Source organism: Schistocerca serialis, chromosome 5 (assembly GCF_023864345.2).
Source record: "Schistocerca serialis cubense isolate TAMUIC-IGC-003099 chromosome 5, iqSchSeri2.2, whole genome shotgun sequence".
Classification (NCBI taxonomy): Eukaryota; Metazoa; Arthropoda; class Insecta; order Orthoptera; family Acrididae; genus Schistocerca; species Schistocerca serialis.
In genome coordinates, this window is record NC_064642.1 from 166,763,195 (window position 1) to 166,778,420 (window position 15,226).

At 44.2% G+C, this 15,226-nt stretch overlaps 1 protein-coding gene and 1 pseudogene across 1 annotated transcript in view; both read left to right on the plus strand.

Annotated features, from left to right (window-relative positions):
* The window catches only part of LOC126481822 (protein bric-a-brac 1-like), a 1,776,705-nt gene that overhangs the window by 1,443,962 nt on the left and 317,517 nt on the right, over positions 1-15,226 (plus strand). The window lies entirely within an intron of this gene.
* LOC126482572 (5S ribosomal RNA) lies at positions 6,285-6,402 on the plus strand (annotated as a pseudogene).

The window sequence follows — 15,226 nt, forward strand, 5'->3', positions numbered from 1 at the left end:
TATTACTAATTTGAAGTAACATTTTAATAAGTTACCTGCGTCGTATTGTAGAACTTAACAGCTGTTGAAAGCTGTTGAAGTCAGCCTGCTTTGTAATTTACACCGAAAACCTCGTCAAGAAGGAAGAACAAAATTCTGACTGTAAATTACAAACTTCCATAGCATCTCAGGAGAATATTTTGCCGCTGAAATCGCACCATCTATAATTACAGCTAATTTTTAAAGTAAATAATAAGGAAACCAAATTATAGAGCAAATAAGAAGGAAGGAGACTCTTATCTTTAATTATAGAAATCTGTCATTATCAGAGGGAAGTCAAAGACACTAGGAAAGTCTATAGACTTAGAAAACTATACAGGACGATTCTCTGTTTTATAAGCAGGAGGATCAGAAGTTTGTAAGTATAGTTGAAGAACAGTTTTCAATCGTAAATGAACTTGTAAACGTGTTATTGGGTTTAAATACGAACCACTGCAAATCAGAATTGCATATTTCAAGACTCTTCTTACAAATCAAAATTGCATTTTTCAAGGCCCCTCTTGCTTCCAGACCGTTTATAACCTTTATTATGTAATATTTACATTTCGCGCAACAAGTGGGATACCAAAATCAGTGTTCAAATGGTTCAAATCGCCCTGAGCACTATGGGTCTTAACATCGGAGGTCATCAGTCCCCAAAATCAGTGTGTTCTGAAGTATTTACGGCAGATGACTAAATCTGTCAATGGTCTTTCTCAAATAGATAATCTTTTAAGTCACTGCAGATTTTTGTTTGGATTTCGATAAAGTCTGCATTTATGATTAACAGTACGAACAGAATGATTCAGCGATTAACAATAGGTTCCCTACACGTCAGTGAACATTCAACGAGAAATGGCGCTACGTGTGTCTGCCGGAAACGTGATAAATTCGTAAAAGTTCTAGCTGTCACGTAGTGCACTCGTCTTTTACAGCTAGGGAAAACAGTTTTCAAATAACTTGGCGACATTATTACATAGTGTGACTGAAATCTGGCCTCCCGCAGTAAGACGTAAACAACAAATCAACAATGTTCCTATTTGCGCGTGCGATGTTTGAAATCGCAGCTGTATTAGCATCTGCTACAAATATTCGATCGCGACTTTATTCACGCCTGCCTCGGTAGCTTGCTATCCATAGGGGCCCGGGTTCTATTCGCGGTCGGGTCGGAGATTTTCTCTGTTCGGGCACTGGGTGTTGTGTTGTCCTTGCGTCCGTATCGTCGTAATTGATGGCTGTATGGGCACGACCCGAAAGCCAATAAATAAAAAAATAAAAAATACTTTATTCACAGCCCGCCTGTACTGCTTCCAGCCATCTTTCTTGAGACTGTTCTTACATCATCCTTAAGCTGATTCATCGGGCTCGAAGGGGCAGGGGTATGAAAATTGTTGCAAAGTTTCCAGACATAACAAAACTGTATGAAACTTCAGTTTAATGATAAACTTGCATAAGTTACTAAATGGAATTGTGTTACGAGATAATGAACACCATTGAACATTTATTACTCTGTAGAGATACGGTACAGCTTTTTATAGTAAGTAAATAAAATAAACCTGTGATACAATTTTCACATTTTACATAACGATACCAACCATCCTTCTGCCCACATACAACATTTTTAGTATTTTCCCGAGTCCTGTTACATTTCTAAAGTCCATGTCGTTTTCTTGAACAAACCATCATCACTCATTTATAAAATTTCGTTCAGCCCGCCGTGTTTCTATACAAAATCGGAAAATTCTCTTCCAAAATATCGCTCTATGTTCAGCTGCTGTTCTCTCCTGGCGATTACTATTAACTTATCTCTCGCCCAATTCCATTACTTTGCTCATAGAGCGCATTTCCCTCGTCTAGTAAATGCTTCTTTCGACAATCCACGCTCAAGCAGTTACATATTAAAGAAAGAAAACGAATGTTTTTAGAGTCTCACTAGCAAAATTTTACGATATTTATTCATAACACATTCTCATTACTTTACAAAATACGCCAAAAGAAAGAAAAAAAAGAAGAAAATGATATTGGGTCTAGTTATGTTAGGACAAAGTGTGCCCTGACGGCGCCCATCTGTTGTAATATTAATTTCTTTTCGTTTTAAGACTGATGGATGTCTTACGGGGCGTGTGTTTTGTGATCCATAGTTTGTCAGTTTGATTCGTACACAGCGTTGAACCTTACAGGGTTTTAAGCCTAATGGAAACTCCGATGTGTGTAACAAGCTGTACTTAAAGAGTCGACAATGCAGAGGTGTAAGACAAAGGGCAGAGATACAGCTTCGCCACTATTATCAGTGACAGTAATCAGAATATGGTTTGTATCCGCCAAGTAATTCTACAGTATATTAAAGCACAAACTTTAGGTGTTTGTTTTTAATTAAGAAGCTAAGAGACAGATATAAAAGGAATGACTTCGATGATTATTGTAAATATAAGTAAACGTAACGGTAATGCCCAGTTCTGTTGGTATTAAAACAAATATAAAGCCCGATTGTGTTACATGATATAATCAATACAGAACATGTAAAATTCGCAGTGCTGAGCGTTATTGAAGAACCTTTAAATGCACCGATGAAAAAAAATCGCAACATTAAAAATAATTAATGTAGAGTAATCAAATTTCAGGAGTACATTTTTTGTAGTAACATAGTTAAGTGATTAAAGTTGCAAGATCGTAGCGCAACATAAGCCAATGGAAATGTGAAATGCTGGTACATTAATAACTGGTGTAACCGCCAGATTGTTGAATGCAAGCATGCAGACTTGCATGCATGGTGTTGTACAGGTTCAGGATGTCAGTTTGTGGGATGGAGTTCAATGCCTGTTGCTCTTGGTTGGTCAATACAGGGATGGTTAATGCTGTTTGTGGATGAGGTTGAAGGTGTCACCCGATGATGTCCCATATGCACTCGATTGGAGACAGATTGGTGACCGAGCAGGCCGAGCAACATGTCGACAATCTGTAGCGCATGTTGGGTTACAACAGCGGTATATGGGCAAGCGTTTTCCTGTTGCAAAACGCCGCCTGGAATGGCCGGTCGAATAACCAGACAGACTTACAAATTTTCTGTTGGGGTGAGTGGGATAACCACGAGAGTGCTCCTTCTGTCATACGAAATCGCACCTCGGACCGTAACTCTAGGTGTAGGTTCGGTGTGTCTAGCACGCAAACATGTTGGTTGCAGGCCCTCAACTAGCCTCCTTCTAACCAACGCACGGTCATCATTGGCACCGAAGCAGAACCAACTGTCATCAGAAAACACAACCGAGCTCCACCCGGCCCTTCAGTGAGCCCTCGCTTGACACCATTGAACTCGAAAATGGCGGTGGTTTGGGGTCAGTGGAATGCACGCTGAGGGCCTCCGCCTCGGAGCTGTCCTTGAAGTATCTGATTTGTTGCACTTTGTTGTGTCACTGTAATGCTAACTGCTGCTCGAATTGCTGCTAGAAATGTAGTACGATGTGCCATCCTCCGAGCACGGTGGTCTTCCCTCTCGGTAGTGCTACGTGGTCGTTCGGAGTGCGGTCTTCTTCTTCTTCTTCTTCTTCTTCTTCTTCTAACCACCTCTGCTAGCAGTCATGTATAGTGGCTACATGCCTGCCAAGTCTTTCTGCAATATCGGAGAAGGAACATCAAACGTCTCGTAGTCCTATTTGAACAATTCAGTGTGAGGTGTTGATAATGGCGTATTTTTCGCCGTAAAGACATCAAGCCGCGCGGGATTTGCCGAGCGGTCTGGGGCGCTGCAGTCAGGGACTGTGCGGCAGGTCCCGCCGGAGGTTCGAGTCCTTCCTCGGGCATGGTTGTGTGTTTGTCCTTAGGAAATTTAGGTTAAGTAGTGTGTAAGCTTAGGGCCTGATGACCTTAGTAGCTAAGTCCCATAAGATTTCACACACATTTGAACATTTTTTGAAAGCCTTTAAACTTGTTTTGTTGATTGATATATAAATATTGTTGGAGAAATCAGTGATCACAAGTGAATCCACATCCATGTCCATCACTATGGGTATCTCTATGTTTTGTAATTTTGTAGCTAATTTTCTGTATTATATTACAGTGATGATTGTGTGATGATCGAAACCGTTCACCTTTTAATAAAGGTGCCTTGCGATATAAATGGTTCAAATGACTCTGAGCACTATGGGACTTAACATCTTTGGTCATCAGTCCCCTAGAACTTAGAACTACTTAAACCTAACTAACCTAAGGACATCACACAACACCCAGTCATCACGAGGCAGAGAAAATCCCTGACCCCGCCGGGAATCGAACCCGGGCCTTGCGATATACATAGTTATAATTAATTTCAAACTTAACCGTAATGCCACCAACGGCTGTCGCCTAGATCAAAATTTCCGCTGAAACCAAGTCTTTGCAGGACTCTGAGCGCTTTAACGGGCAGGGATGCACCTGAAGTTTGAAGTAGTCCGTTCGGAACACGCCAATGCCCGACAAATTAAGCATCCTGTGGACCTTCCAGAAGTGCTGCAAAAGTCAACTAGGTTGACCATGAAAGGTAGCGACACATTCGTCTGTTAACGGCTTTCTATGGGAGCCGAAGCGGACAGTTTTTGAACCGCCATGACGAATTCAGCGGGCTGTTTCTGCCACACGGACAGACAGTCCATTCTGCATGTTGTAGCAGTATCCCTGTATACTGAAGGCTCCGAACTTCAAGCAAGGCTGTTGATTGTCAACGAACAAAGTCTTCAAGCATCTTGTTGCTCTTTCGTCGCGAAAAATGATAATAAATATCTACCTCTTAGGAAGGCATAGCACAACTGCATCAGGATATCGATGGTGGGCAATGAAAACTCATAATTCCAACACCATGTAATTCTTATCAAAGAGAGATTTGAAAGTGCATGGGCTTCTCTAATATGTCTGTAACTACCCTACTACTATATAGTTACACATGTAGCAACATTATCTGTGTCGCTTAATGTATTATTTTGAGAAAGTGTTTTTTTCTCCTCCTGGAAAATTTATCAAAATGTAGTTACGAGGTTTTCGTTGCTTACGTCGATATGTATGTCAGTTAGTACCTGAAATAATGAGAAGTAATGATTTATTTTTTTCTTCTTCTTTAAAGATCTTGGTAATTGGATCATGTCTTTTCGAAAGGTGTTCTGTTTTGAATTAAGAAAAACGTCCATTTAGACAATTAGTTCGTCACGATTCTATACTGCTAATAAATGTTACGATGATAGCTGAACGTACGACCGCAACTAAGCCTTGGATTCATCCACAATGCCGCTCATGTAACGCCAAAACTTCTGCTACATACGTAGCATAATTTGACAGAATCTCTTTCTTTTGGCCGCCTTCATTTTCTCGTGTATTGCTGCGCGTATTGAATGTTGGTCAAATGTTTGAGCGAAGCGAAAATAAGACTCCCTGTAATCCAGTTAGTGGATTGTTGTCTTTAAGGAAGAGGGGTAATGGAGAAATGAGGTATGAAATTGATCGGTGTAAGGTGTAGTTTTATAGAAGAAGAAATTTAATTTCATGAAAGTAATCCAGGTAATTAAGGCAAACATAATAAGTGATTTGAGGGAAAATTGAAATATTTCACTCGCAGCTGCTACTACCTGTGTCAGTGAAGTGTCAAAAATCTCATCTCTTCAAAGTCTAGCTAGTTTACACATAAAAAGTTATATTGTGTGATATTTAACTTTCAAAATGGTTTCCTTCAAATCAAGTATTAAATTTAGGAAAACCAAGTGCCAATAAAATCACGCTTTCATAACAAACTTGAAAAAAAAATTGAAAAAAAGTTGGCCAAATATTTTGTGAAATGGTTTTTCGAAGAATAAGAAATAAAATAGACAAACGTGTGACACGCCTTTGAATGATGCTCGAAATCATGCGTAGCAAATGAGGTGCGTAAAATGTTTCTGTAACCCCTAACAGTTAAGAACTTTTTTTCACTTTTTAAAATTTTTTCCTGTTGACCAAGCCCTGCATGCAGGACAGTTTAGCGGTTTAAGCACACTTCGCGACCACCTCCAATGTTACCACACGAATTAAGCGAGCTTCTCGTGTCTGTACTAGTTATAAGCTCGTACTTCGCAACGGAAGTTGATTATCAGCCTTTGTATACCGTAAGTTTTTTAGGGCTTCGTACCTCAGTCGGTAAAGAGGGAGCCCTAGTAGGATCACTTTCTCAATAAATTCGTTTATCGTAATGAAGAAGTCAAATATAAATGAAACCTGTCGAAAGAAGCATAGAATTTCGTTAAGTTTTTTATGTACACAACGTGAAATAAGGCCACGGCCTTGCCGCAGTGGATACACCGGTTCCCGTCAGATCACCGAAGTTAAGCGCTGTCGGGCGTGGTCGGCACTTGGATGGGTGACCATCCGGGCCGCCATGCGCTGTTGCCATTTTTAGGGGTTCACTCAGCCTCGTGACGCCAACTGAGGAGCTACTCGACCGAATAGTAGCGACTTCGGTCAAGAATACCATCATAACGACCGGGAGAGCGGTGTGCTGACCCCACGCCCCTCCTATCCGCATCCTCAACTGAGCATGACACGGCGGTCGGATGGTCCCGGTAGACCACTCGTGGCCTGAAGACGGAGTGCAAAGTGAAACAAGTAAACCCGTATATTCTAAGCAAATAAATTCTATGTTTGTTTGTGTTTGTAAAGAAAGATATCGGCGCAGAATTATGTCACTGACGTAAACGAAGGAAAATACAACTATCGCTGAAGTGAGAAAACTAGCAGCGCCGTCTATTGATTTTCTGGTGTACTAAGTCCTCAGTAAGGTAAATATGCGACTACTAAGCTGAGCAGACAGTTAAATCTTTAAATTACGGTATCTTTTTTCTGTGATCCGATTTCGATGAAATGAAGCCTCAAACTACGGTCAAGTTACCTGTGAAACACCCATGAAAATTGGTCTGTCTGAGGCCGTCTGCGGCTCTTATTTACGTAGCTTTATAATTTTTCCAGCTGTTGTAGTTTCTGTTAGTAGTTCTATCACTGCCACATGATTAAGGTAGAGGTCAAGGTCAATTACGCCTGCACGTAGGTGAGGAAGCTGTGTGGGCCGCGGTCGGCACACGAGCTGTAAGGCAGGTGGCCAGCCTAGCGAGAGCAGACAGCACCAGGGGAGGCTGTTACTACAAAAGCTAAGGAATGGCCTGATACTCCTGAGCGAGCCTTTAACGGAACAGTTGACGTGGCGCCTGTGACAGGGGTGTAAGACGCGGCGGGGGTGGGGGAGAGCAGCGGGATTTGTGGTGTGAGGCGAGCCTTTTGAGCGCTGGTGGCTAATTGCCGGTGGTGGCGCGCGCGGGGGCCACTTTTTGCGCCGGCCGGGCGGGCCGGGGGCGTGCAGGGGGAGGTGTGAAAATATCGACAGGCGCCGGTGGCTGGCGGCTGGCGGCCGGCGCGCCCACCGCGCTGCGCTAATTGATCCTCTCCTCTCTCCTTGCCCACCTCGCCGCTGCCGCCACCATTATATTTTTAAACGGTTTAGCGCGCCAATTGGACGCTAAATGCCGCGCGGCCGCAGCGGTCAGCTCGTCAGCGCAAATCCAGCCCCCTATCACTGCCATCTCCTCTCCCTTCTTCCGTAGCGAGCCCCCGCGTCGGCCTCAAGACTGTGTAATCGAGTGTGTCCGCCGTAATGTGAAGAATTCCTCTCGCAGAAATAGTCTCGTGTTCGATTTATGTATTTGTGTTACCAATTGAAGTCGGAACACCAAAATGGCTGAGTGTGTCCACTTCCACTGTATATTCGTAGAGTATAGATATCTATGGAGTGAGTATTTCTGTGCGCAGAACGGGAATTCTGCCCGCAGCATCTGCTGCAGCACAAGTCACGTGATTTTGGAACCTTGCGGTTTAGACCATATAGCGCTTAGCGTACTTTGTTCTTACATCGCTGCTAAGGGAGATGACCTTCAAAAGCACCGTGAAACTCTGTGTACGTGTTTTACAGACATCTTAACAATATGATACCAGGAACTGAAGTTGGCTTAAAGACGGGAAGAGTAATGGTATTGTGCTCTTTCACCACAGTGTCATAAATGGTTCAAATGGCTCTGAGCACTATGCGACTTAACTTCTGAGGTCATCAGTCCCCTAGAACTTAGAACTAATTAAACCTAACTAACCTAAGGACATCACACACATCCATGCCCGAGGCAGGATTCGAACCTGCGACCGTAGCGGTCGCTCGACTACAGACTGTAGCGCCTAGAACCGCACGGCCACTCCATCGGGCCAGTATCATAACTCAGATTCCACTTTACTTACGTTTTTTCCGTAACAGGATAAGAAGTAACTACCAGCGACAGTTTTTTTAAGTATTTTATTGTAGTCATTCATTTTGTCGTACCTCTTTTCGAATCAATTGCGTTACAATGACTCTGTGTCACGAAAAAACAACGCATTCGAAGTATGAAACTCTTGCAATAAATACTGTAAGGGATTTGTACCATCTGCTTCTCCATTATTTTTTACAATTTTACTTCATTTAGTCTCCTGCTTTTTATAGACAAGTGAAATATCTACAACATTTTTTCGCCATCTCATTAGAAAAGTAAAACCAAACACTATGCACGAAAAAATACACCATTAGTGCTGCAATTTGGACGTAATAAAGCGTAAATTCGAGGAAATTAATCAGACTGTCATGTATAAATTTTATCTGCGTATAAACGTAGCACCAGTTTGTAGACACTGACTAGCAGTTTACACTAACACGCTTGCAAATTTATCTAGCACTTGTCTCGCAAACACATGGCCATAAAATGTCTCGAATATTTTTTGACACACTTGTATAAAGCGCCCCATATCAGTATGACATTTAAATTATACATTTGTTGTACATGCCTGTGAAAAGTTCATGTATTTATTTTTACATCCGTATCAAGGACAGTACTGCGCCATACCTGTTACTAAAAGACAAACGTGCAGAAACAAGGCTAATACATGTAATACTCAAGTTTCTTCGCTATTACTGGAAATTGGAGACAAACAGCGTCGTCCTAAAATCATGTGACTAGCCCTATTTGATGTTCAGAACACTGCTCACTGCGTAAACATATATATCCTATACTAGCTGTCTGCTGCTGACATCGATTCATTAGTTGCTGACCTGAAGAAGAATCGCTTCGTGGGCGTTACAGGTGCCGGATGTGTGTGACATCCTCGTGCCACACATTTTACATCAGAACGTTACATTTTTATTGCAATATTTATTTGTAAATGAAGCTCTTGTGCTTTCCCAGATAACTGGGAAAAATTTCTCAGGAAATTTTACCTTATGCGACAGACAATTATTTATATTTGCTTTGTCTGCATTCGTTTTATTATTTTTGCAAAAGATGTATCTTTCGTAGCAAATTATAACAGTGTTCAGAATCCCTCTTGATTCTTAGTGGATATATAGTTTAGTCTGTTCCGAGAAACTGTCTCGTTAAACTAATAACCACTTAACATTTACTATGTTACTTTGTTCTGCTGTCGGTGTCTTATATTCTGCTATGTTCACATGGCTCATTGTTTTGAGTGCGACTGAGCTATGTTGTATATTTAAGGCATTCTCAGTGGCTCTAGACACACACAAACCTACAGTTCAGTTGCTTTTTCATGCAGCTGTTCAACGATAGACATTTATTTTGCGTGAGCTACGCGCATTGCTTCATATGTGTATAAGACGTGGAGAGTTGAATCCTAGCAGACAAGTGATCTTAAGCAATGTTGATGATGTTGACGATGATGGTGATGATGATGAATGATATGTCTTTGATTCGCCGTTAGTAAAAAATAAGGAAGTGCGATTTTGGAACCAGTGAATTACACTGATAAGATGTTTTTGACCGCCACCTTCGTAGCTGAGCAACCAGTAACTGTTTCGCAGAGGAACTGTGTGTCAGTTCGGGAAGTTTCGTTCAGAAGTATCACACGAGGAGAAGTAAGCCGCTGTTAGGAGGACAATTCGCGCGTCCAGTTTCGTACGCTGACATTCACTGTAGTGTCCTATGATCTGCCTTTCGAGAACTGTCATCCAGTGACGTGTTACTGCCTAGGGCAGTACTGGCCCAGATTTGCTCTCCAGGAGCGTTCTTGCGCTCCACGAGCGCAGCCGTCTGTTCATCGCTCCATTAAGCATTCAATAATGTGGGTTCTCCAGTTTCTATTTTTTTGGACAAGTGTATAGACGCCATGGTACTCCTAACGCAGAATGTAAATCTAATTCAACACAATTGGTATTGTGAGAAGCCGACTGCCTCGCTGTAGCGGCATCCGGCTGCGGCCTATTCCTGTTCCTGGAGCCCACTCGTCGCGACGCTAGGGAGGAGCGCGGCCGGAGTGCCCTAGCTAGGACAGAGCCGAGGTCGATCGGACTCCCGCAGTCCGCTCGTTTTGATAGCTCAAAGGTTTTTAAGGGATGTCACAGAGGTGTACGAAAATACTGCATACTTCTTAATGAAACGATAGTACGTATTTGCGTTTCCGGCCGATACCTGAATATAAGGGTATGACCAGTACGGGAGCTGAAAAATGCAAGGCTAGACAGCGCCTGTGTGAAACAGGAAATTCTGCAAGCAAAATGGGGAAACATACAGGAAGTAGATAAAAAGTGCCTGCTGCTCTAGTTGCGAACTAACAGGAAGACAAAATTAAATTTCTAATCGTATTACCGACTTTCAACTGCATGGTGCTAATGTAGCCGGGTTTTAGTGAATGACTGAGGCAATTCCGTACCTCTTATAGTTCGCTGTCTACTGTGCGGACGTGGGAATGGAGCAATGACATAAAAGCCCTGTCACGAACTCCTTTCTCCACCAATTGCGTAAATTGCTAATACTTAAAAACTCATTATTTAAGGTAGTCGCACTGAAGAATACCTGCAACACTGGATTCTGCGTTGGTTTCTCTATCAGACTGTGCTCCGCGTTTTCATTTAGAAGCACAGTTTACAATTTAGGTGCACTCTATCCGAGCCTGAGCAGAAGTAGGTTACACCGGTGTTTTGTGAACTGATAGGCTACATTTTCCCAGGGAAGCTGGCTACATTTTCCCAGGGAAGCTCACTGTTTTCGCTTTTATTTGCTTTCTTTTTTCCTTTTTTGTTTGCCTTTTGCGCTCGGTCCGCGTATTATCGTGGATGAAACCGCAGTGCATCGCTGCACGCGTTTTTGGCGGCGCGGGCGCTCAAACGGCGGTCATTTGGGAGTGTCCCCGCGGGCCGGGCCTGCCCTGTAATCGAGTGCCGGCGACAGGACGCGCGAATCCCGCGCGGTCTCGGCTAAGCCACGGCGCTGTAAACAAGGCCGCTTTGTAGCGCCACGTCTGCATTTGTCACGGCCGCCGCCGCCGCCCCCGGCGTCTTTTCCCGCAAAGCCAGCCACCGCTCGGGCTGCAGTTGAAAGCGTCACCGGAACAAAGATCTCTTCTGCCTCTCGGGGCTGCCCTCTGTGATCGGTGCACCATTTAACGCTTTCTCTCCTTGCACTCCAGCACGTGAAACGTTGCAAAGCCGTCAGTTCTTTCACAGATTCGGCCTGCGTACTTGAAACAGGTGTTCGGTAGTAATGCTGCCGTGCAATATTTAATATAAAGCCTAGTGTCAGAATCAGTATATGAAATTTATTTAGCTCCCGCCCAAAGTAGCTAAATTCGCTGCATCTTTTCAGTGTATCTTCTGGTATTTGAATACAGGTCCTACGCTTTCGGGAATCCATTCGCACTACTAAAGCAAAGCCACTTAAGGAATGCTGAAGATTACAGAAAACCCCCTATACCTAAATACTTGGTACACAGTTTTGCCTTCTGGCACGGAACATTACAAACACCAAAAGTCGACTTGCGATCTCAGAGTTTCGTAGTTTTAAGACACTCTATGCTTACCATTTATTACTATTTGTCTAGGACAATTAATCTACAGTCGTTGAAACAGTTCATCTGCGGAAAATAACCAACTGTGACATTGTATTCTTGTCAGAGCAGACCTGACACAGTAATCTCTAAAAACACAAGTCTTTCGTTGTTCCTTGTTTGAAACGTAGTATTAGTTATTGTCCGGGATCTCTCCCTTCTGTTGTTAACTACCTGCACAGAAAATTTGTGTGAAGTGCGAAGGTGTTCGCAGGAAATCAACAAAGTGTGCCAGGGCGCGTGCTCTGAATAAAATTTTTTCTCGGGGGGGGGGGGGGGGGGCAGGGGGCAGAGAGCTCTGTGTGTGTGAAAGAAAGCGAGGGTGGGTGTCAGGTCAAAGAAAAGCTGTAGCACACAGCACGCCATTTCCTATAGGAAAATGCCGAGTAGTCCACTGAACTAAAACTAACTACCAATTTCATAACTGATTTACTGTGCTTTAATTATTTCCGATGATGACAAGATACGAACCCCACGAGCAGTTGTTGATCTTCTGTCCGTATTTTGCCAGTCTTTGCCCGCGCCTGTGTACTAGAAAACCGGAGTTGTTGCTAGCCGTTATGTTTTCTCAACAGATTCGTGGAACGCCTCATCACAGCCACGTGGAATTTACAAATTAGAAATGCAAGTCATTGTAACCCACGTCGAACTTAATGACTGGGACACATTCTGTCTCAGATGTGAAGACTAACAAATTACGGCAGCGCAGTGCTAATATATGTTCTAGTCTCTAGATAAATTATTAGTGCTTTACTTTGGCGATGGGTATGTGAAAAGATTGATAGCAAACATTATCTCAGTTCGAAAATCGAGTTGCGTCTTTTGCAGGCGAATTAATGTTATCGGTGTTGAGGTCCAAATTGAGGCACATCACGATTTACCTTCTCCCTGTCGCTTGCCCTTCATTGATACCAAACAATGGTTTGCCAATGCTGACAGACGTTCGCCATAGACGTTGACATACACCTTACAATGCTGCAGAGGAATTACAGCTATAACCGTGCGATTCAGAAAGATTACTTCTATTACAGCGACCTGTGGATGATAATTCAAAGCGACATTGAGTCGTGATGGTAACCGGAGCGGCTGTTTCCGTGGTGTAGTCCGGTGCGCTGTGGAGTAATGCCGCCGTCGGCGACCGCGGAGGCCGCCGTGAATCACTGAGTCGCCGGTGCGCCGGGTGGGGGCAGCACCGTTTGTCGCCAGGCGGCTGGGGCGCCGCGAGTGCCTGCCCGCCGTCTCACCTCGTCAACGAGCCCGCGTGGCGCGCTGTGGACAGCTTCTTGTCGGAACATACACTGACGGAAAAAAACCGCAGCACCAAACAATAATTAATGTAGAGTATGACATTTCAGAAATACGTTTGTCTGGGTAACATATTTACGTGATTAACATCGCAATATCACAGGTTAATCTAAGCGCGAGATAAGCCATTGCAAATGTGAAATACTGGTACATTAATAACCGGCGTAACCGCCAGAATGTTAAATAGAGGCATGGAAATGTGCATGCATAGTGTTGTACACGTTCCGGATGTCAGTTTGTCGGAAGGAGCTCCATGCCTCTTCCGCTTGGTCGCTCAATAAAGGGGCGGGTAACGCTGTTCGTGGATGACGCTGGAGGTGTCGTCCGATGATGTCCCGTATGTGCTCGACGGCAGACAGATGTGGTGATCGAGCAGGCAAAGCCACTGTGTCGACACTCCGTAGAGCGAGTTGGGTTACAACAGCGGTAAGTGGGCTAGCGTTGTCCAGTTGTAAAACACCCACTAGAATGGCAGCACAGCAGGTCTAATTACCAGACTGACGAACAAATTTGCAGTCAGGGTGGGTGGGATAACCACGAGAGTGCTCCTGCCGTCATACAAAATCTCACCCCGAACCGTAACTCCAGAAGTAGGATGCAGAATGGTTGATTGCAGGCCCTCAACTAGCGTCCTCCTAACCAACACACGGCCATCATTGGCACCTAAGCAGAACCAGCTGATATCAGAATACTCAACAGAGCTCCACCGTACTCTCCATTGAGACCTCACTTGACACCACGAAAGTCGCAAATGGCGATGGTTTGGGGTCAGTGGAAGGCGCGGGATTAGCCGAGCGGTCTAAGGCGCTGCAGCCATGGACTGTGCGGCTGGTCCCGGCGGAGGTTCGAGTCCTCCCTCGGGCATGGGTGTCTAGTGTTTGCCCTTAGGATAATTTAGGTTAAGTAGCTTGGCAACGGCCTTGCCGCAGTGGATACACAGGTTCCCGTGAGATCACCGAAGTTAAGCGCTGTCGGGCGTGGCCGGCACTTGGATGGGTGACCATCCGGGCCGCCATGTGCACTCAGCCTCGTGATGCCAATTGAGGAGCTACTCGACCGAATAGTAGTGGCTCCGGTCACAGAAAACCATCATAACGACCAGGAGAGCGGTGTGCTGATCACAGGCTCCTCCTGTCCGGATCCTCAACTGAGGATGACACGGCGGTCGGATGGTCCCGGTGGGCCACTTGTGGCCTGAAGACGGAGTGTGTAAAAAAAGTGTGTAAGCTTAGGGACTGATGACCTTAGCATTTAAGTCCCATAAGATTTCACACATTTGAAGGCATGCTACAGGACGTCTGGCTCGGAGCTGTCCTTGAAGTAATCGATTTGTAGCAGTTCGTTGTGCCACTGGGTTGTCAAATGTTGCTCAGATTGCTGCTGCAGATGCGCCGGAGCCATACGCCAAATATGATGGTCTTGCCTTTCCGTAGCGCCACGTTGCCGTCAAGAGTCCGGCCTTCTTACGACCGTACCTTCTTGTGACCACCTCTGTCAGCAGTTACGTACAGTGGCTACGTTCCTGCCAGGTCTTTCTGCAATACCGCACAAGGAACATGCAGCTTCTCGTAGCCCTATTACACGATCTGGTTCAAACTGAGTGAGGTGTTGATAAAGGCGTCTTTGTCGCCTTAAAGGCATTCTTGACTAACATCAGTTCACCACGTTCAGTCTCATAGGCAACTAACGCACACGACCGTTACTGCATGTATTGAAAGTAAATGTGTTTTGCATCCTCGTAGCGCTGCTAGCGCTACTCTCATGCGACTGGCGCGAAATGTAAGTAGACATCTTTCAGATGGCTCACACTAACAGTCAACGAAGCTTGACTCCTCTCGAGGACTGATGCATAATATTCAAGAATGGTGATCTGAGGGGTGATGTTATGAAGCCAAGGGATGGCGATAAAACTGCAAAATTAATTAGACTAGACAAAATGAAGCATTTGATCCTAGAAATTAATCCAGAAACTTCAGGAATTAAGGAGTGGAAAATTTGCACATCA